Source organism: Lemur catta, chromosome 19, assembly GCF_020740605.2.
Source record: "Lemur catta isolate mLemCat1 chromosome 19, mLemCat1.pri, whole genome shotgun sequence".
Classification (NCBI taxonomy): domain Eukaryota; kingdom Metazoa; phylum Chordata; class Mammalia; order Primates; family Lemuridae; genus Lemur; species Lemur catta.
In genome coordinates this window covers 3119032-3142876 of record NC_059146.1, presented here as the reverse complement: position 1 = coordinate 3142876, position 23845 = coordinate 3119032, and the positions used below count along the sequence as shown (strand labels likewise).

Sequence of the window (23845 nt, the reverse complement as noted above, 5' to 3'; positions counted from 1 at the left end):
CAATAAACCTGGAGATTGATTCAGTAATTAAAAATTTCTCAACAAAGAAAAGCCCAGGACCAGATGGCTTCATGGGTAAATTCTATCAAGCATTCAAGGAAGAACTATTACTAACTCTCTTAAACTCTACCAAAAATATAGAATAGGAAACACTCTCAAACTCATCCTATGAGGCCAACATCACTCTGATTCCAAAGCTAGACAAAGACAATAAAAGAAATGAAAACTACAGGCCGATATTCCTGATAGTAGATACAAAAATCCTCAATAAAATATAAGCAATCTGAATTCAATAGCATTAATATAAAAAGATCATATACCATGACTAAGTGGTATTTATTCCTGGAATGCAAGAATGGATACACAATCATCAAGAACATATAGAAATCAATCAATGTGATGCATAATATTAATAAAATAAAGCCACATGATCATCTCAATAAATGCAGAAAAACTGAAAGCTTTTCCTCTATGATCTGGAGGAAGGGAAAAATTTTCACTCTCACCACTGCTATTCAGCATGGTACTGAAGTCCTAGCCAGAGCAATCAGGCAAGAAAAAGAAATAAAAGGCACTCAAATAAGAAGGGAAGAAGTAAATTTGTCTGTTTGCAGGTGTCATGATCACATACAGAGAAAACACTATAGACTAAAAAAGAAAAAAAAACCCTCTTAGAACTAATAAACAAATTCAATAAAATTGCAAGATACAAAATCAACACACAAATATCTGTAGTGTTTCTACAAATACTAACAACAGACTCTCCAAAAGGGAAATTGAGAAAACAATCCTATTTACATTACCAATGAAAAGAAATGCCTTAGGAATTAACGTAACCAAAGAGAAGAAAGATCTGTATATTGAAAATTATAAAATATTGATGAAGGAAATAAAAAACTGAATAAATGGAAAGACATCCCATGTTCATGGATTTGAAAAATTAATATTGTCAAAATGTCTGTACTACCCAAAGCAATCTATAGGTTCAATCAATCCCTATCAAAATCCTGCTGGTATTTATACAGAAATAGAAGAAACAATTCTAAAATTCATATGGAACCACAAAAGACCAGGAATAGCCTAAGCAATCTTGAGCAAGGAGATCAAATTGGTTCTAACTTATATTTATATCCACAGTGTACAAGGATTCTCTTTTCTTTACACTTTTGCTAACACTTTTGTCTTTTTTCTTTTTAATCATTGCCATCCGAACAGGTGTAAGGTGATATTTCACTGTGGTTTTGAATTGCATTTCTGATGATTAGAGATGTTGAGAAACTTTTCATATGCCTCTGGCCATCTGAATTTCTTTTCTTCGAGACATGTCTATTTAGGTCCTTTGCCCATTTTTAATTGAGTTATTTGTTTATTTAGCATTGAATTATATGAGTTCTTTATATATTTTGCACATTAACCCCTTATCAGATATATGGCTTCCAATATTTTCTCCCATTCCATAGGTTGCCTTTTCCAAGCTTTTTAGTTTGATGTAATCTCAGTTGTCTATTTTTGCTTTTGGCATCTGGGCTTTTGGTATCATTTCCAAAAAATTATTGCCAAGACAAATGTCAAGAAGGTTTTTCCCTATGTTTTGTGCTAGTAGCTTTACAGTTTCAAATTTTATGTTTATATCTTTAAACCATTTTGAGTTGATTTTTATGTATGGTGTGATATAGTGGTCCAATTTATTTATTCATTTTCTTGCATGTGGATATCCAGTTTTCCAAACACCATTTGTTGAAGAGATGATCATTGCCCCATGCATCCTCTTGATACCTTTGTTGAAGTTCAGTTGACTGTAAACATATGTATTTATTTTGGGGTTCTTTATTCTGTCCCATTAGTCTGTATGTCTGTTTTATTCCATTAGCATACTATTTTTATTATATAGATTATATGCATTTGTGTTGTTTTCTATTTTATTTTTTCAAATGGAAGTGCTCCAAATATACTGTAATACAGTGTATACTCTGTTACATATGTATATATGCACACACAGAGTATATGCTGTACTACAGTATACTGTATATGTGTATTTATATCATTACATACAGAGTACATACTTATAGATATCTACATATAAATATATGCATACTGTATATATAGGAAGATTCTCTGAATGTACATCACAGCATTTTTTGGGGCTTCTAAGGTGCGTTACTGATTTGTGCTAAACTAATAGGAATACAGTCTCCTTTTTCTTAAAACAGCAGCCCTTTCCAATTTCTCTTTGGCTTTCCTTTTGAAGGTTCACAGATGTGAACATTTTGACGTACCCTTTGAAGGCTTTTCTAGACAGGGCATTGGTCAATTTAATTGAACTTATTTAAGCCTTAGGCAAGAGTAAAAGGACTTTTAAAGTTTAATTAATTTTTTTTTCAGAGTATTTTACAAAAACACTATGCTTCTGCTCCCATGATCATATAGGTTAATTCATTCACCTAACAATATATCATGAATATTTCTGGTTGTCTAAAAACACAGATTTGCAGCATTATTGTTATAGTCTGCGTAGTGTTTCAAACACCCTAAATAAAACAACATAATAAATATTAAAAATTCATCAGCCTACTTTACTATACTATAGTATACCTACTTTACTATATTCTTTAACAGCTGCTTATGAATTTAAAATTTGTGAAGATCTGAACATTCTCCAGGAATTACTAAAGTGTTCCCAGCCCTGTGATCCTTTGACTTAGCTAATACTTCTCAATTAGAGATGATTTTTCCCCACAGGGGACATTTGGCTATATCTAGAGACATTTTATTATCATGCTGGGGCTAAAGGATTGATAATCGGATCTAGTGGGTGGAGACCAGAGACGCTGCTAAACATTCTGTAATGCACAGGACAGCCCCCTCCCCAAAATAATTAGCTGTCAGTACCACCAAGGTTAAGTAACCCTGGTACAGGCCAAGTACAGTGGCTCAGGCTTGTGATCCCAGCATTTTGAGAGGCCAAGGTGGGAGGATTGCTTGAGGCCAAGAGTTTGAGAGCAGTCTGGGCAACATAGCAAAACCCTGTCTTTGAAAAAAAAAAATAACTGGATGTGGTGGTGCACACCTGTAATCCTAGCTACTTGGGAGGCTGAGGTAGGAGGATCGCTTGACCCAGGAGTTTGAAGAAACTGCAGTGAGCTATGATAGTGCTATTACACTTTAGCTTGGGTGACAGAGTGAGACCCTGTCTCAAAACAAAAAAAAGACACCCTGCTATAATGGTGATTTTCAAACATTTTTTCTCTGTGAAAAATTTTGATAAAATGAAATTTTATAAGGAACCTCAATATATAAAGTATAAACGAAATAAATGAAAACCATACTTTAATATAAAGTCACCTTATTTTTTCAAATGTTTCTATCTATTTTAATGGGCACACAAATTTGAAAGCAGGGCTTATGATGAGAATTATGGTCTTAAATCTCCCTCAGCAGCAATTTATTTTTGGTTGTATTTTGTTCATATAGTATTGAAAGAATCCTTATAAATAGTGAAGTATTTGCTTCTAAAATCTTATAACTAAGCATGGACTACCCTAAATTGGGAAAACAACAAGAACAAAAATAACACCAAGCCTGTGTCAGGAAATCACCTCTATGATCAATGACACCTTTGCAAACAGTTCAGAGCTGCAATGTTATCTTTATAGGAACATTCAAAGGTGTTGGTCTCTAGAGGTGTTTAATGATGGACTACAGGGAAGATCTACTTGGTGCTCAATGTTGTATATAAGTTAACCTGGCAGCACAAGTTAATATGGTGGTCTTCAATGCCTTAAAATGTGGCATAGGACACGTGACAGTCTACATGCTTCCTCTACAGTTTAAAATAATTATAATATTTTAAAATACAATTAGAATCAAGCATTTGTGGAACCATTAAAGAAACAGCCTTAAGGATACTTGAGAATATCATTTGAGCCCCTCTAGTCAGCATATTTTACTTAATTTATTTTCATACATTTTCAGACAAGTGTCATCTGGTTAGTTAACCACGTCATATGAAATCAAGGCATGTATTGAAGTCTTGTCCTGGACCACTGACTCGTAAGTTGTGAGACTCTGTAGTGTTTACAAAGCATTTGGCAACACCAATGGAGCTTTGTCTGTAAAATGAATAACTTATGTCTCATGTTGTGAGTAGTAAAAGAAAAAATAACTTTTGCAAAGCATAGCTGAATTTACTGTTGCTATTCATTATGATCAATCTGTTAAGAAATCAATAGATGTAACAAATATAATTGATATCATCTTAAGAAACTATACATCACACCAAGGCTTGACCATAACCTATTGTTTTTTCAGCCAAGATCTCCTGGGCCAGTTTACTTCTACTGCTCCCAAATCCCATTATGATATCAAAGAGGGTTGAGTAATCATCACAGTTTAGCAAGGGAAGGAATCAAAAGCTCTAAGGACTTAATCTGAGGAAGTCACCTGACTTTCTTTGGAAAGCACTGACATTAGTGAAACAACTTCCATCTTGGGATCTTCATGTTCCAAATTTTGAAATTCCAAGAGGATTTCATTGGCCCAATTTGAATTAAGTACCAACTCTTCCAGAATTATTTATTAAGGGTTGGATAAAAGTCACACAAATACAAATGTGGTCATCAGAGATCCACAGGTGTCTGAGAAAGGAGAGATCATTGAGACCCCCCCCAAAGAAAATCCTCCACACAAGCAGATACCTGTAAATCTATGTTTTTAGCCTGCAGAAATCCCTGCAAAAGAGTGTTGTACTTCGCTGATTTAAGGGTTTGGCATTTCTAGATTTTGTAATGCTTATGATTAAGTGAGTTGAGTGCATGAGTTCTTTGTGAGAAAACATTGCTCAGTGAGAATTCCCTGGATCATTAACAAAAAGAGAGATGTCTCTAGGAAGGGCTCTTCTGTCTTCTGGGTGGAAGCAACAATGAACATCTCTAAGAAAGATTGCTCCTGTGTTTCCATTTGTTCTCCCTGCTTAATATGATTACTCAGCAGTGGTTAGTCACCTCTACAATTAATTCACACATTAATGGAAATGCGCTCACATTGCGGTCGAAGCAGGCTGATATTTTATGTCTATGGAATCAAAGGTGCCAAAGACCACAAAGTTGACGGATTGAGGGCTTCAAGACTGAATTATTTTCTGAATTCTGTTTTTAACTTTTCACACTCAAAATTTTCATTCTGAGTGTGTGAAAACATTAGTATTGGTCAATAGCAAATGAAAGTACAATAGGATAGAACCAACTGAAGGCAAAAGCATTAACTGGCTGTTCATCTGCAGACAGATTTCCCAGAGGTACATTCATGACAGCAAAACATTCATCTGTCTTCTTTTAAAGATATTTAGAATGGCTTACATTATAATCCAATTTATTGACATTTTGAAGGTTAGGTCGGAACACTGTAATGGGCTATTAGTTAGAAACCTTGGTCTCATGATACGTTGGAATGAAGAGGAATCATGTTGCCGTAGTATTCATTTATTAAGGTTATGCTGCATGGTTCTTGTCCTTAGAAGTCATTGTAATCACAAATCATGTATATTTAATGTCTGAGGGCAGCATGATTCTCATTGCTGACAAAACATAATTCAAAAAGCCCCCGGACCTAAGTAGCCTAAAACCTAGGTACACATAAACACACACAAATACACACATGTATGGCACACATATACATAGGGAGAGGGTATATTCGCAAACAAGAATGTGAACTTAAATAAACGAGCAAATTATGTACATATAGTTGAGATTTTCCTCTAACCTTCAGATTTATAGGAAAGAGCTTTCAAATTCTAAACTTGATCTCTGTATGACATAATTGTACAACTTAACAGAATCTGTATGGAAGAAATATAAGAAGAAAGGAAAAAAATCCTTCAAAGTGTTGAACCCTATTTGTACCCCTAAGATAGGTGAGATTGACAGTGAGTAGAGTTATAAGACTGATACCAGTATCCCTTAGTGATGTGTCTGAAGAATGGCCTATGGTTTGCTTGGCCTCTTGGCTACACCCTTAATCCATGTTAGCTAGATCATCCAAGGAAACTGATGACAAAAGATGGATGGCTTAGCCTAAGTCATGACTAATGAGTACACAGATTTTTTTTTCAGCTGGTACTTATTGAGTTTGCACTGCAACAGGGTGAAAAGAAGATGCATTATCTTCATAGTTTGCAGCAAATTTTATTAGGCAGTGGGTTGGCTAGTCTGTTTGGGAAAATAACTTGGTATTTGAAGGTGAAATCCTGAGGGCATGAGACATAAACGATAATGAAACAAAAGGAGATAAACTGCTGTGTGAGCTTTAAGAGGAGTTTTGGTGTGGCGAAGCAAAAACGGTGGAGCAGCAAAAAGATTGTAAGAGCAGTCATAGTTGATATTCAGTTTTAAGATTTTTACCTTGCAATGATAATACATTTTTCTCTATTTACTCAAACCAACCTGATGTATTCTAAGCATGCCTGTGCGCGCTCTCTCTCTCTCTCTCTCTCTCTCTCTCACACACACACACACACACACACTATAGTCTTGGGCAAATGTTTGGTTTTTATACTTGGAATAATGGAAAGAGGCTGGATTCATCATCATGACAGCATTCATCGAATAGTATTCTCTAAATTGAACCCCTGCAGTGAAAGCAGACCTTCAAAGCCAGAGCTGGCCAATCACACAAGCCCTTCTGGAAGCCTCCGCAATCTTGGGGAAGGCTCTGGACTCCCACACATAATGGCCTGTGGGTTTAAGCTGCTGTTACCTATATCTAAAGAGGCAGAGTGACTTTAATCTAGTATTTTGTTAGAATCCTATATGACAGGCACTGTGCTAAGCACCTTATATACTATATTAGTTTTCTACTGCAGCTGTAATAAATTACTACAAATTTTAGTGGCTCAATACAACACAAATTTATTCTCTTACCATTCTGGAGGTCAGAAGTCCTAAAATCAAAATGTAGGCTGCATTCCTCCTGGAGGCCCTAAGGAAAAACCCATTTCTTTGCCTTTTTCCAGATTCTAGGAGCTGTCTTCATTCCTCGGCTCAAGGGCCCTTTCCTCCATCTTCAAAGCAATCACTCCAACCCAGGTTTCCGTCCTCACATCTCTTGCCTCGCTAACGCTCCCACTCTCCTTTTATAGGGATCCTTGTGATGACATTGGGCCCACCTGGATAATCCAGGATAATCTCCTCTTCTCAAAATCCTCAGAAAGTCCCTTTTGCCATGTAAGGTAACACATTTACAGGTCCAGAAAATCAGGACGTGGACATCTTTGGGGGGAGGTATTATTAGGACCACCACATGTGCATTATTTAATTTATTATTTATAATAGCCTTATTATGTTGATGCCATTTTCATCCCGTAGCAAAGATAAGAAAACTGATGCCTTGTGAGGTTAAGAAATGTTTCTAAGTTTATGTAGTCTCTACATGGCAATGCTGGGGTTCAAGTTCATATATGCTAGACTCAATAGCCAAGGTCTCTCCTTATTATATTCAGGCCAGATGAGTCTAAGCAGAGAAAATTTAGTCATACAAAATTTCTTCCACAAGCAGTAAAACAAATTTAAAAAATTAACAGTTGGCCTTACCATATTTTTGGTATTCATCTATCAGTAATTCAGGACACCCTTTACCCAATCAATAATGAGTATAAAAATTACAGAGGACTTACCAGGAATGAGGCAATACTGTAAGCATTAGCCACAGCAGTTAAAAATATCAAACTGCACATTCATGGTGTCATAATTTTTTTTGTTTTTGTTTTAATACTCTAAGGTCTCAGAAAATAGAAGATAGAGCCACTATTTGTTTTATGTTAATAACATAGGTACAGTATGTTTATTTCTCATTTGGCATTCTCTCTTTGCCATTTTTCTAGAAATCCAAATACATCAGAGAAATATTTATATTGTCAAGAAAGCATGACTATCACTGAGGACTGAAATGCAAGGAGATCAATCCTACACTTATTCTGTTGGTGGCAACTTGGACAAAAGCTACCTTAACCTAGGGTGTGTGCTATGATGCATGATCTACTTAAACATTCATCTATTAGGTGACATAATTAGGTACTCTTTAGTGATGCTTTAAAAAATCCACACTGGATAAATAACATTCTCATTGCCACTCATTTTTAAAATTTTTTGATTAGATTTCTGCTTTCTTTCCCCCTCTGTTTTCTAGATTTAGTGCCGAATCCTAATGACACTTTTCTCCGTGCAATCCCAGGCAGTCATTTTCAGATAATTAGCTACATGCCAACTGTTACGTAAATGGGCTCATTATTATTCATTTCTGTTGGGCGAGGGTGATTCATGAACCACTTTGTTAATATGAAAAGCAGTCCATAAATCAGAGTGGGGGATGAGGGTGGGCAAAAACAAGTAATAACAGGACAATGGTAATTAACAGACCCTTGTCAAAAATCCAGTTATCCGTCTTAGTCATGTTTGACCATGGGTGTCTGGCTGAGTTCAAGACAGACTGTTTTTCACAAATCGTGTCATTTTATTCATGTATCTGTGGAGTATAAGAGCAATGTTTTAAGTTTCCACCATGTTTAATATTTCCTAGTAGTCAATTCGCTAAAATATGTGTTAGGGGGCAGAAAAAGATAAGGCTACCTCTTCCAAACTAGAACATCTTTATTCTCATTATCTAGATTATCAGGAATTTCTATAGTGGACAAACTGTGAGGAATTAAGGCAACAGCAGTCGCTTCTTGGCGTTTTGGCTAAGATCAAATGTAGTCTCTGTTATCAGTTTAAAACAATAGCAAGCTCTTAAACTTTGGGAAGGGACCTAGATATTGAAGTAAAAGTAAAAGGCAAATAAAATGTTTACCTGGAATGGAATGGCATGACTTGGTAATTACTAAGTGCGAGAGAGTTAAACAAAGACTCTGCAGAATCATTAATAAAAGGCAAAGCAAAGATATGGGTCTTCTTTCCCAGTTGTTAATATTTTGGCTTATTTGCAAAACAATTCTATTGCTTTGCCCTATGATTATCTCTCCCAGAACAAAGAGCTGATGCATTTACTGAAAGGTAATCAGAATCATCTTGAAATGATATTCCTGAAGGAGTAAAACCAGATTCAAGAGTGATAGGGCATTAAAATATTGCATTATCTGAGGATAATGGCTTTCTGTTGAGAAAAAAACGAACAAAACCAAAACAAATAAGGAAGAAGTATAAATTGCACAAAATTCCCAGCTCCCTCTCCCTAACATTGACTGTATACTTAATTTGCATTTAATACTGGACAATGATCACAATCTTCTGAAACGAGTCCCTTCAATGAAAAAATTCATCAACTTATATGGATCTTACTGTTTAAAGGTAAGATGTATATATACTTATAAAACAATAATATAATTCCTCACATTTATCATCACAATTTGCTATTACACATTTTTTTTGTTTGGTTACTTGTTTCTTGTGTGACTGCTCCTTAAATAGGTGGGAAATACCATGAGGGAAATGACCTCATAACGGGTTATTTACCAGGCTCCAGCTCAGTTTCTGGCACAGAATTTACATGTGAATTAGTGAGATGAATATGGAGCTTAAGAAAACACTGAAATCATGACTTCTCTAAAGAATAAGAAAAAGACAACGTGTCATCTTCATTTAAAAACTATTCCAATGTTGCTTGGAAATCACATTTATCGCAAAGATCCATTTTCCTCAGCCCGACTAAATTCTTACTGAAAATTACCTTGAGTGCATTGGCTAAATACAAAAACCACAGGTGATTGTCAGTTGGATATTCCAAGGCTGTGAAACTGCTGGAAGCATGCTAAAATTAAGCCAGGTATCGTAGGACTGCTCATCAGTTACAGTTTTAGATGCTGTATGGCTTCAGAGAGAAGCGGCTAACACACTGGTATATCACCAAATAGTCCAAACATGAATATGGGTTAAGGTCCTCTTTCTTGCCTTGCTATTGAGAGCACCAGTAGATTAGGGCCTCAAAATACAAAAAGTTGGTTTCTTTCCTGTGAGCAAAATAGGGACTGTCCTTGCCAAAACAATAAATAAAAGGTGTCTTCAGTAATTAACCCATGTTGGAGTTCCTTCTCATGTTAAGTGTGTGGACCTATGGCTGGACTTTTCCATGTGAAAAGCAAGAATTTACATGGCATGAGAGGATTTTTGTTTTTAACCAGGAAAATATCATTTTTTTTGGTCAGTATCATTAAAATACTAACTTCATAGGCGCTTAGTAATTTATAATTTGGTTGTCTGGCAGATATGTGAAGCACTCAAGGAATTTTATAGAAGATCCATAACTAAGGAACATAAGTGAAGTTGTTTGGTTCCATCACATTGCTAGTGTTTTACCCAATTGTGAATTTGATCGCAATCCAGAATATGGAAGAGTACAATACAAGACAAATTTGGAAAGTGGATTTTATTTGCCTTGATTTATAATACCTAATCTGACAATAAGCTATGAAATGTATTAAAATTTTAGCAAAGTTTGACTCATCTTGATGATTTGCTGGATGATTTTGCTTAGTTGATTTTAGTTCATGCCTTTCCGTACAATGTGAAAGATTAATTTACTTTCTGTTTAATTGATTACTTAGATAACAAAGACCCTGTTTCTTACCAGAATGATTTTCTGTGCTTTGTCTTCACCTTATCATGTCCTTGACTATTTCAGAAAACAGACAGATAAAAAACTACAAAGCTGGCAGCTATGGCCCTATCTTAATCAAATGATCAAATCTTTGATAATTTTTTGATTTTGCCATTCCCAAAGCAGATTATATCTATACCGGTATCTATATCATCTACCTATCTTTTGCATGTAAAACTCTCTTTTAGTTTTCCCAGAATAGCTCTGAAAATCACAAACTAATTTTGGAAGAATTGCACATGAAAAGTTGTTAAGTAAGAACACAATGATTACCCTGCCCCAAATTAAATTTGTATAGATAAAATATTATTAATTTAAATATTTCAGCCAGTATAAGTGCTATGGTTTGAATGTTTGTCCCCTCCAAAACTCAGGTTGAAATTTAATTGCCAATCTAACAGTATTAAGAGGTGGAACCATTAAGAAGTGATTAGGCCACGAGGGTTCCACCCTCATGAATTATTAAAGGCCATTAGCTTGGGAGTGGATGAATTATAAAAGGGTGAGTCAGTCTCCTCCCTCTCTAGTTCTCTCTCTCTTATCCCCTCTTGCCCTTCGTAAGAGGGCTTTCTGCCATGAGGCGACTCAGCAAGAAGGCCCTCACCAGGCACTGGCTCTCAATCCTGAACTTCCCAGCCTCCAGAACCATGAGTCAATAAATTTATGTTCATTATAAATTACCAAGTCTGTGCTATTCTCTTATAGAAGTACAAAATGGATTAAGACAGTAGGCTTTCTGGGAAGTCTGTGGAAATTTGTCAGTGCCCTTGCTTTCCATAATTTCTTTTAACCTCAGGGGAATACTGGTCAAACTCTTATGAAATAGTTCTCTCTAGTTTTTCCATATTCATCAGAGTCTTGGTGGTGCTTTCCCAGAAGATATTAAGACACACAAGTATAGTACTTTCAATCATAATTTCAGTTATTATTTTTAAAAGTACAATTGTTTAAAAGTAAACTTGATTACTTGTCTACAGCCTTACTTCATTAATTTGAATCTAGCACTTTCTAGACAGTAAGGTTCCACTATGTCCCCACATATGCTATAGTGATCTACTGCTACAAAAAATTGTGAATAATCTTTCAGTATTCCTCACTGTATTTGGGGGCCATATACCTCACTTGTTAGATTTTCTGGTACAACTTAGAAGTACCCTGGGTCACATTCTCTGAAGGCTCCCAATATTTTTTGCTATGTCATTTCTGCTGCTGGGTAATGCAAGGCTGTAAAATAGCTTAAATGTCAGGGTCTATAAAAGTCCAAGGCTAAAAATGGTTGAGACACTTATGGGGGTCAGGTTTTCAGGTAGTTTGTCTCTTGTTATGATTTAATTTATCAACCCAGTCTATATATAGTAGCAGTAAGGCTGATAAACTCCTCAATATCATACCTGGGCTTCCATTGCTCACCTAGTAATCCCCTATAATTCTACTAATTGGCAGACCAAGATCCTACAAATAAGGCACATACTATTTTAGTGGGTGACCAGTTTGCCTTAGTAAGCACAGATTAAATGTCAAAGAATAAAAGGAATCTTGTGTGGTGGAGTTTAACTAATTTTCCCAGAATGCAGGCTGAAGGTTGAGGACAGGCTGTATAGGTTGTTCACATCATTTGATCTGTTGCAAGCTACGAAAAATCTCCCCAGCCTCCAACAATAATTTTGATTTGTGATTACCACCATTTCAGGTTTGACTGTAACCATGATGTAATGATATTGCTAAGTGTCAGCTGGGTCTGATTTCAAATCTGATAATGCACTTCCCCCCTGCCCCGTGAGCTCATTTAAAATAATAGGTTCAAAATGGAAACAAAAACTGGCAGAAATAAAAGGCTCTTAAAAGTATGGCATTTCTTTAGTTTTCACTCAGATCGTGCGGGGAATTGAAAAAGTCTCTGTGGACTGAGGGTCTCTGTTTCACATCATCACAGATAATGATGGATCCTCAGGGAAGAGTCAAAAAATTCCTCCGTTGCTGATGTGCTTGTCTCCTTGGCTCAAAAGAAAAAATCCTCAGCCAAAAAAAAAATAGTCTGGTGCCGATTCCTTCACTTGTTCCTTCACTCATACTTACTGATCATCTTTACGCAGGCACTATGCTAGTAAATGTGTAAAAAACATCAGATGTACTAACACATAAGGTGTCTATGCTAATAGAAGAACAAGGTATGGATGTAACCTTCGTGGTAAGAATGTGAGTGAGCTCCAGGTAGACTCCCAGTGTTCATGGCTGGGCTCCACCAGCTGCTGACCTCAGGCAAGTTACTTGGCTTCTCTGTGACTCAATTTTCTCTTTTCTCAGATGTATAGCATTGGTAATTAGATAAGATAATATCTATAAAGCTTTTAGAAAATTGCCTTGAAAGGCAAAGACTAAAAATTGTTTGCTATTATGATTATGATTAAATTACTCACCACAAAGTGCCGCCAAATCACTAAACATCTCAGTGATAGGCTTAATACATTCCAGGAGCTGCTACACCCTAGGAAGTCACCATTCGGATACAAGCCCTGTCCTCAAGGTGCCAATAAGCTTGTGGGTGGTGCAGACACAGCACGTCAGAGCTCTGTGATTAGTGCTACTGTAGTGTGTGTCTGTGGAATGTCTTAGCTATCTACTGTGGCCTAATCGATTACTCCCCAAATTAGCGGCTTAAAACAACAGTTTGTTATTTCACTGATTTTGTGGGCTAGGAGTTCTGGCCTAATGTGGTTTGATGCCTTTACCTCAAGGCCTTTCACAAGGTTGCAGCTGAGTTGCTGACTGATACTGTGGTCTCATCTGCAGGTTCCACTGAGCGATGATTCAACAACAGAATACACATTCTTCTCAAGTGCACATGGAACATTCTCTAGGATAGATCATATATTGGGCTACAAAACAAGTTTCAACAAATTTAAGAAGACTGAAATCATATTGAGTATCTTTTCTGACCACAAATGATGGCAGGAAACTAAAAATAAATAACAGGAATAATCTTAGAAACTGAATTTTGATGTAGCATTTAGAGATGGGGTGAGGAGGTGGGTAAAAGTGCCTTCCCTGTCAGTGAGTGGCTTTCAAACTTTTTCTTCACCCTCCAACAAGAAATACATTTTACGTTGCAACTCAGTACAACATACCAAAATGTTGAAGCAAAAGTTCCATGAAGCAATATTTACCCTCAATAATTACAATATACTTTGTTCTATTCTGTCATATTTTATTCTATTCATTTGTAAAAGTGCTTGTCACCACCTGCTACATTGATTTCACTCACTAATGAGTGGCTGTAATTTGAACATCATTGGATTTTGTTTGTTTGTTTATTTGCTAAACTAAGGAACTTGGACTTCATCCTGAAAAAGTTTAAGCACAGAAGTATCTGATGTTCAAATACTCCATCTATGTTTGTTGACTGGCTGGGTGAATTCATCCATCCATGCATCTATATATCCATCTATCCATCTATGTATCCATCTCTGAGAAAGCGTGTGTAATAAGCAATTATCTATGTTCAGATCACACTCTGATGTGTCTCAGAATGGAGGATGGAAGTAAGAGTAACAAATGAGAAAGAGAGCACCCTGCAGTCCGGCTGCAGGAGCAGGCGCACAGAATGTGCTCACTGACCCCCAGAAACCATCTTTAATGAGCAGGGAGACAGTTCACCTAAGTCACGAATTGAAACCGCAGCTTCTGTTTCCGTAGAAACAGGGCAACTGGTGAAGCACTTGGCTCTAAAAACTATGATGAAATATCCAGTAGCCAGATGGCCTGGCAACTGAAATTGTCATGCCTTTGTGAGCATTTATCATGAATTGGCATCACAGGAGAAAAGAAATTCTTTCCTATGAGAATGGAGCAGGCGTGGAAAAGTGTGATCAGCAGGTATTGGTTGCTAATTGACACTGAGGGCCAGGCAAAAGGCAAAAACCTGAGGCTTGGAGCACCACCCAGTCCAACAATTCTCAACTTCTGTTGTCATTGTTCCTATTCGCTTATCATCCACTGGGCACAGCACTGTGAAATAAATGCTGTTCCTATCCTCATAGTGTCTAGGAATGAGGAGAATTTTGAGCCTTCTCAAATGTCTCAGATAAATTTCTTATGTATCACCTACAAATGGAAAATGCTAACTATCACTATCCAGAAGACAGACTAATGTAACCATTTGATATTACCCTTGCATGTGTTTCAGAGATTTTTGTGTTTTGTCAATACTACTGCAATTGGCAAAATATGGGACAACTGTATCTGAACAGAGGCCATATTATAAGACATTAAAGCAGTAATAATAATAAGTGATAGTTATTAAATGCTTACTATATGCCAGGTGCTGTCTAAACACCTAACATTATAAGAGTTAGTATGAAGGATATACTACTATTATCCTTGTTTTACAAATGAAAAAGCTGAAGTTTAGAGAATTACCTAACTTGGGTAAGATTACAGCTAGTAATTTGAGTGCATGTGGAATACAGCCTGTGCTCATAGCCAGTAAACAACTTTACTACGTGTCCCTGCAAATATAAGGCAATGAAATGCAGGAGCTTTAGAGGAGAGCTTCGGAAACTTCGTATCATGAATGCTTTTTGCAGTCAATTAAAACCTATGGACACTTTCTCAGAAAATGCACTCATACAAAAAATTAAAGAAAGGATTACAAAACCCACAATTATATCAAAATGTAGTTAATAAAATTTTAAAAACATAATAAAGTTATATATACTTGTTTAGTAATGTATTAAGATTAGACAGTGGGTCAAATATATACCATAATTTGGAATTAGTAAATGGACTAAATGATATTGTGAAATACCTTAAATAATTGTAATTAGACAGAAAAATTTGGCATATTGGCATTTTCTATTGGTTACAAGTCACAAGTACTGATAATATCACTAGAGACTGTTGCCTACATTAATTTTGGAAAGAAATGTTAAATTTCTAATAGAGGTTAGTGAAAATAAAGATGTAAATCTGAGTTCAAGGACCCCTAGAATCCTACCAATGTACTCTTTGGGGGATCTATGAACACCAGGTTAAGAATCCTGGCTTGAGGGCCATGGTTCTCAGCGTGGGGCCATTTTGTCCACTCCCCACCCTCACCCTACACTCTATGGGACCTTTGCTAATGTCTGGAGATACTTTTTTTTCTTTTTCCATTTCAGAATATTACAGGGGTACAAACTCTTTGTTTACATACATTGCCTTTGTACCACCTGAGACAGAGCTACAAGAGTGCCCAGAAAGTGCAGAGATACTTTTGATTGCCATGATTGGGATAATATGCTACTGGTTTCTGGTGGGTAGAGGTCAAGGTGCTATTAACATGCTATGAGGCACAGATAGCTCTGCGGAAAAAAGAATCATCCAGCAGAAAATATCAGTAGTGCCAAAGTTAAGAAACCTGCTTTAGAGCAAGAAGATTTAAAAGCTGCTGGCTTTTAAACTGAGTGATCGTAGAAAATATTTCCCATCTGAATCTTGGGTTCTCGGTCTATAAGATGAGGGTTTTTGTGAGGCTAAAATATAATAATGTGAAAGTGTGTAAAAAAGAGGAGTGCATCATAAAAATTTCTCAAACTATGTTTTTTTGAGTTCTTGGATTACTCAGGATCATTTCAAGGACTATTTCTGGGGACTTATAGAAAGGCTACAAGGTCAGAATCGCAGGTATCTAACCCACATTTTAACCAAACATTTCTGCCTTTTATCTATTTTATATATTGAGTGTCTATGAAAACTATTATTTAAAAGAAAAACTCTTTGCAACTCAATATAATATTAGACATGATAAGTATATTGTGACAACAAATATTAAAAAAATATTTCGAGCCCTTTATTTGTTAGCATTCAATCTCTTGGATGGGCATAATATTGCAGGGGTTATGTTCACTGGCATTACTCTAGGTCAAAGTTCGAACACAGCAACTGGAGAAGAAGAACACATACTCAATATGCTCCTACGTGTCATGTTTTGATGATTATTTTCTCTCTATAAGCGTTGAAAACACATCAAATAAAAGTAGCGAGACGTTCATATTTCAAAACTACCTTTTCTCCTACTGCTGAAACAGTACAGAACTTTCTCTTTCTCAGTTTCATGCATATGGTAATCAGTTTGCTTTCCTTTGAACTAGATAATTGTAAAAATCACAGAATATCCAAAGCCTGTCCATGAATATTTGTGTTCACTAACTCAGTTACATGAGGGATCAGCCGAGATACTACTGGCTCTGTTGGTTTAAATTACATTCCTTAATCAATCCCCTGAGAAGTGTTATCCAGGAAGTAACTTCCGAACGTGCATGAATCTTTCATGTGCTTCATTCTATATCAATTTCTGGGAGGATGCAAATGTGAATTTTGCACAACAAAAATGAATTGCTGACATCAGACAAGGCACTGGTGGTTCCCCAGTCTTGGAGGCCCGATAACACAGGGTTGGCACAGCAGAACCAGTTTCTGCTACAGAGTTTTCTTGCTTTAAACCTCCCCCCACCCCCATCCACCTCTCTTAAAACAGTAGAAGCTAATATCTACTCTTTGTTTCCTTATATCAAGATTTTGTTATTTAGTCCCTAAAAGAACTGTGTGAAGTCAGAACTATCCTTACCATTTACTCTATCAACTGAGGAAGTCACAGCTCAGAGAGATTGTGTGATTTGCCCAAGGTCACTTAGCTTGTAAATAGCTAAATGAGGACGGGAACCCAGGGCTTTTTGATTCCAGAGCACGTGGTCTTAGCTGCTACTACTAGAGACTGCCTCTCCTAATTTAACCCTTCACGTCCTCCGTGCCCAGCAAGGTGGTGATTATTTAAGCACTGCATTTGCAGTTGGAATAGGGATGGGATAAGTTACAAGGGAGTACTCTGGAGTACTTGCCCCTCTGTTGCTTTCTAACCAAGGCTGACTTCACGTAGATGTACACAGGAAATCCATGTCAGTTGCAGGCTTTTACTTTTCCTCCTTCCATATTTCATTGGATGGTACCCTGAGCTTCTCTCTCACTTTCTCGCCCAGGTAGCGAGCTGGGTAGGAACCACCTGTTGGCTTAAAAGGAAGTTGTCAAAATAGATCCAGACACGAAAGTTGTCAAAGTTTGAGTTCTTGGACTTCTCAATGGCTTTATTTTTTCCTTTTCAAAGGAAAACATGAAAACAATTTGAAAATGGAGTTAGTCTAGTTGTTGACCTCATTTCCTGGACTGAGGAAAACACTTTTTTTTAGCTAAATAGGGATAGCCAGCAGCTAAGTCCAAAAAGAAAGACCCCCAAGCTCCACACGGCAAGCCCAGCTGGCCAGCAGCTCTCTCAGGGGCCCTGGAGGGCGAGCGCGGGTGACGCCCTTGGGTTCAGCCCGCTGGAGAGAACCCCCAGCAGGAGCAGCTGGTGTCCAATGTCCTGCAGGGGTGCTGCCTGCCCGTGTGCCTGAGACATCGCGCAGCCCCCATTTGGCCTACTCGTGTGGGTGACAACCGTTTCTACACACTGAAATCGAGCACTGGGGTCAGGTGACACCTGGAGGGGCGGTGAGGGTGTGTGGTGAGAAGGGCTCCCTACCCAGGCAACGTGGAGCAGTCGCACCCAGCCTGCTCCGTCTCACAGTTCATGCACAGTCCTAGAAAATAGCCCTTCTACACATAGACAATTCTGTATTCCCTCTAAGTATTCAATAAATGGTTTCTAATAATTGTGAGATTCCAGAAGGAGAGCAATAATAATGAGCTCCAAGTTTACAGATAACACTTACATTGACTGAAGTAATTTTATTACTAATTGTAAACACAGCTACCATTAATTGAATTTTTAAACTGTGTGCCAGGTACTACATTAGACATTTTATATACATTATTGCTTATAATCTGCAAAAGTCTCTATGAGATGATATTGTTTTTAATCTTCACTTTACAGACAAAGAAACTGAGGCTTAGTGAGGTTAAGTATATTTGGCAGAGGTGAGAAAACTGACAAGAAGTAGAATTTGGATTTGAACCAGGAATTTGGATTGCCTGCTCTTAGTTAGGGAGGAGGAGGAGGAGGAAGAGGAAGAGAAGGAGGAAGACAGCCAAATAGTAAGGAAGATAGATCATCCATTCATTTTGTTTGCCTGGAGGAAAAAATGTATGTATGTAATTATGGATGTAAGTGTTTGTATGTGTGTAAATGTATGTATGTGCATATATAACCTATCTTCAATGTATATGTGTGTATGTACACACACAGAGGAAAAAAATCTACCTTCAATTTTGTGTGTGTGTGTGCATACATGTGGTCTGCTTCCACAGAGATTTAATCTTCTGTAGGAGGAAACATCAATCTCAATAATGATACAATAACGACTGGTAGCTATCCTGAGGCTGAGGGGGAAGCCCTGGTCTGTGTTCTGTTATGTAATGATGTTTCAATTGTTTGATTTTTTTGTCTCTCTCTTGTGCCAAACTATAAGTTTCTAGCAGGACAGAGACTACTACTTGCTTATTCTTTTATCTCAGAGCCCAGTACAGCCCCTACTCTGGGATAGTGCAGCCAGGGGCTTAGCTTAGGGTTGCCCAGCCAGCACGTGAGATTCAAGCTCAGGCAGTCTGGTACTAGAGCCAAACTTCTAACCGGCACTTTGCCCTCCTGCTCACAGAGCAGCCCTTTCCCAAAGGCACTGCGCCGGGATGTCAGGGCGCGGCTGCTTCCTCGGTGTGGGCGTAAATCAGATTCTCCTTATATTCTGCACAGAAGATTGGTAAGAAACAAACTACACAGAGAAATGCTGCCTGACTCCAAGTTTAAGAACAAAGCTGAGTATCCATAGCCACTTGCATCATCTTGCCAATTTTTTATTTAGCGTGTGCATTGAAACATGAATAAATATAGCAGATTAGGATGCCCCAGATGACTAGGAGCTGCCTGGGAGGATTTTATTCTGCAAAGCTTCTGCATAACATGATGGATGGAAATGTTCAAGAAAACTGCACATAAATAATAGATGCATATATTAAAAAGGGAGATTCTTAAGGCTTTTTAAAGCCGATGCGCCATAAGGTTTGTTTTTCTAGGATGCTGTTAGGTAAGTCATCTAAATTATGGATACTCAGTTTGTGGATAATTAAACACAGAATAGGCTGGAGTTCACTGCAGTAATGATTCCCATCATCTAGTTTGGGAATAATCGATGGTGGTTCTCCTGCCCTGTCGTTGGCCCTGTTTATTGCCTACCAGCAGTCCCATAAAATTAGACCGAGGCTAAGTCAGAAAGTGGGAATAAAATTTGAACAGAGATATCCAATATAGTATTATTTATGATAGCAAAATCTGGAAACAAGTTAGTTGTTCAATAACAGATTAATAGCTAAATGAATTCTGGCCAATCTAGATAAACGGATATTATGAAATACAGTAGAATAGTGTTTATGATGAAAAATTCATCTCCTTAAATGCTTCAAATACAATAGACAGTGGAATACCTAGAGTATTTGACATCTGGAGTGAATCAGTTTTTAATATCTTTCTTTCCTTTATAGGACAAAATTATTTTCAGTAATTAATTTCAGTAATTATCAGGTATCAATTTTTAAAATTGATTTCAGTAATATACAATCATGATAATGTCCAGAAAGGAAACATAAATTGTAGAATTCTTATCTTGAACTTTTTATATGTAATCATGCCAGTAAAGAAAATAAGTAAAATAAAATTTGAAAATAAATATTACGACACAAAAAACAGAAAAGTAATAAATTAAATATTTTTAAATTACTGTTTTTGTTTTGGAAAGATGTGGAAGAGAAGTGCATGGAGAAATACTTCCAAAAAATTGAATTCTCAATGTTTCAGAGAATTATTTGCACACAGAATGATGGACTTGAAGTGACTCAAATTCTATTTCTTTATGTTCACAACCACTATGCTCCCACTGTTTATCTCAAATCTGCTAGTCAAGTGCAGGAAGATACAACATAGGAGTTGAATACATGAACTGTGCCCAGAATGAGCTCGAATGATTCTGAACCCTGTAGAACCTACTTTCCAGAGAGGAACACGTGTGGCTAATTACATGTGTCACGGACTACGCAGGGAGCCCTTCAAATTAACCCCCAAGTAGATTACAAAATTTATTAATGTGTAAGTAGTGAAAATGTGATAATTTGAAGCTTACATACATATTATATTAGCAAAACCCATCAATGTCTCCATTACTTGCTTAGAACTTAGACCAACAAAAAATATTGGGCGGGGGAGAAGGAATATTTTATCACTGATCTTTAGCATTGCTGGAGCATCGTGATAATACAAGGCAGGCTGCATTTCAGTTGCTCTTATTTATTAGCGGTTGCTTTTAATTTCTTGCTGTGTTCTTTCCCCCTTATCGCGTGCACCCGAGGGGAACCACTGCCCCCGTCCCACTCCTGAAATGCTACATCTCAGAAAAAAAGAAGATATAAAATTATGCATGTGAGAAAACTAGCAAAGGAAGCTTTGAAGCCGTCTTCTGCACAAGGAAGGCTGAAATGGCCTAGTGAGGATTCTGGGGTTTCTGCCATTTGTGATACTTGAAACTAAATGTGCCACCTGGCAAAGGATTGATTAATCCAGAAAAATATATGCCTCACACTGGATGATGGCCAGCAGGCCAATCAGTGCCTCTTTCTGGAGAAACAGGGATGCAAATGCACAGATGAAGTAGGTTAATTATTTTCGAGTATTCATTAAGCTGTTGTTCAGGCGCTTCATGAAGTCGGTCTCGGAAACACCATCACCCAAGTGATTACCTGCTATGTCTGTTTGTTTGTTTTTGACCATAAACCTTCTCTTATTCAAGCTTACCTCTTTGGTCAAATGTAAAGAATGGTTTAGTTTAAAAAAATGAACAAATAAAATAGAGATAGATTATAAACACCAGCATGGAATATATAAAATGTTAATAATGGTTAAGGTCTCCAGGTTGTGAGATAATGGATGCATGTTCCTATATTTTCTATGTTATCTGCTGTGAGAGTGCATTGGTGGCATTTCAGAAAAAAGAATTTAACAGAGATAACTGTATTTTCTATTTTCAACTTGATTGGCTTTAAAAGGAGAGAAGAAACAACCTTTATATCTATAATTCCTTATATAGAAGTAAGTTCTCTTTCCTCTGTAAAAACTAATAAGTGCACAAACTAAAAGTGTTATAACCTGCTGAGATTAAACACAGGTTTATCTTGGGCTGGTTATCTTAATTTTTACTCCTATGTTGTAGGATAAACAAACCATATGAAGTTCTTCCAGGATAGGAAGAGGCCAAGATAATAGTTAGGTAGTTACCTTGGACTGCAAAGGTGAGGTGGGTTAGTGCTTTTGACAATCTCTTGCCTATACTGAAAGGTTATTTTTGAAGGCAAGAGTACTGAATGTTCCAAGTTCCCACCGTTGTCATGGAAACCTTTCAGCTAGCTGAATAGGTTAGCAGGATTTTCTGTTTCCCACTTTGACAAATACAAGAAGACATGATCCCAGCTTTGCATTACTAATCAGAAAACTTCTGTTTTCCAGGCTCCTAGCACTTGATTAGTCACATTTTCTTATTTTTTTTTCCTCTTCCACAACATAAAGCAACAGGCAAGTTCTCTTTCAAAAATCATTCCCACTTCAGAAGCAGAGCCAAAATCGTGACTGGGCTGACCTTGTTGTGCTTGGGAGTAATACTGCTCGCAGCTCTGAAAGGCTCCTGCAGGTTCATTTAGGCTCCTGCAGAAACTCTTCTGATTTGTACTGACTTTCAGTGGTTTCCTGGAGGTAAACTCACTTGCTAATAGGCAGGAATTATTCCTCATTTCAGCAGCAACAGTCTGCCAACACTAGCTCACAAAGCACAGGTAAGCTTTAGGAAAAAGGCTCCCTAAGGCTTAAACCAAAACAGCCGTGTCACGTGGGTGAATTCAGATCCAGCAAGTGGGACATTTTCCTCTTACATTTGTCTTCCACATTGCTTTGGAAGGTAGAAATGGTCTAAGAATCTAAAAGCAAATTGGAAAACTAACAATTGCATGGAAGGCAAAAGACTGACCAATTTGGGCCAACTAGTTGAAGCTAGAATTTGCTGAGCTTAAGAGTCATCAGACTCAGGAAACCCGTGTGTGTATGGGGAGGGAAGTGAAAAGGGTGCCTTAGAGCATCTGCTTGTTAAGCAACGTATAATGTACTAATTAAGTGTGAGGTAACAATTAAGAATGTGGGCTCTTCTAGCTGTGTGAATTTGGGGAGTTCCTCTTGTGCCTCAGCTTCCTTATCAGTACAATGGAAATATCAATAATATCCATCTCTTAGGCTTGTGGAAATGGCTAAAAAGTTAACACATGTGCACTGCATAGCAGCCCTGATGGATAATACATGCTAAATAGGTATATTTGGCAGGACAGACCCATGGGGTTTGGGACAAGAGTGATGAGAAATAGAGAAGAATAAAAAGAACAAAGAGAAAGAAAATAAAGAGGGGAAAAGAACCTCATTCTTCAATGAGGTACATCTGGCTGTGGGGTAGTGTCATTTCTAGTTGCCTCAATTGTTGAATGTGGCCAGAATCCCCCCACCCCCAAATGACATCCCTAAACCCCACTGGATCAATCTCTCACTGGATGCTACTAACTGAAATGATTTTACGGAATTAATTTGAGTAACACAGTGGTTTTCATTATCTAAATATGCTCCAATGAAATCCTGTTTTCTGTTGTTAAATGTTCCAAGGTCTGTTCTGCACTAGTGCAATGACGCTTGCTAAGAAGTCTGAAGTTAATAAAGAAGTGCATGATGAAAACTGCTGTTTCAATGGGGTGGAAAGGGTTGGTGATTAGGGAGTTTCAACCCTGCCATAGCAGTGTTGTATTTCTGCTGAGAATTAAATACTGTGTTTAAAATACATCTGTACGTTCTCCTTGCAAGCTAAAAGTAACAAGTTGACTGATGCAAGCGGATAAAAAAATCAATCAACCTAAACATCATTAAGTAAACTTTGAAAAGTGCATAAGCCCTGATCAAAATCAATGATTTTGGAGATCATCAAAATAAACTGTAGCACAGGTTTCAACTCCAATATTAAACTAAAAAGTGGTTGCCAAAAGAGAAACCAGGCATGAAAATAAACAAGCTTGGGTTCTTGTTATGTCTGAAACACAGTTTTTGTATACTTACAAAATAGATTTTCATACAAACACTGTGATTGTTTTTGAAGACTTTTGTGTAATA

At 37.2% G+C, this 23845-nt stretch overlaps 1 protein-coding gene across 1 annotated transcript in view; it reads right to left on the bottom strand.

Annotated features, from left to right (window-relative positions):
- GABRB1 (gamma-aminobutyric acid type A receptor subunit beta1) overlaps positions 1–23845 on the bottom strand; it is a 232291-nt gene that overhangs the window by 63144 nt on the left and 145302 nt on the right.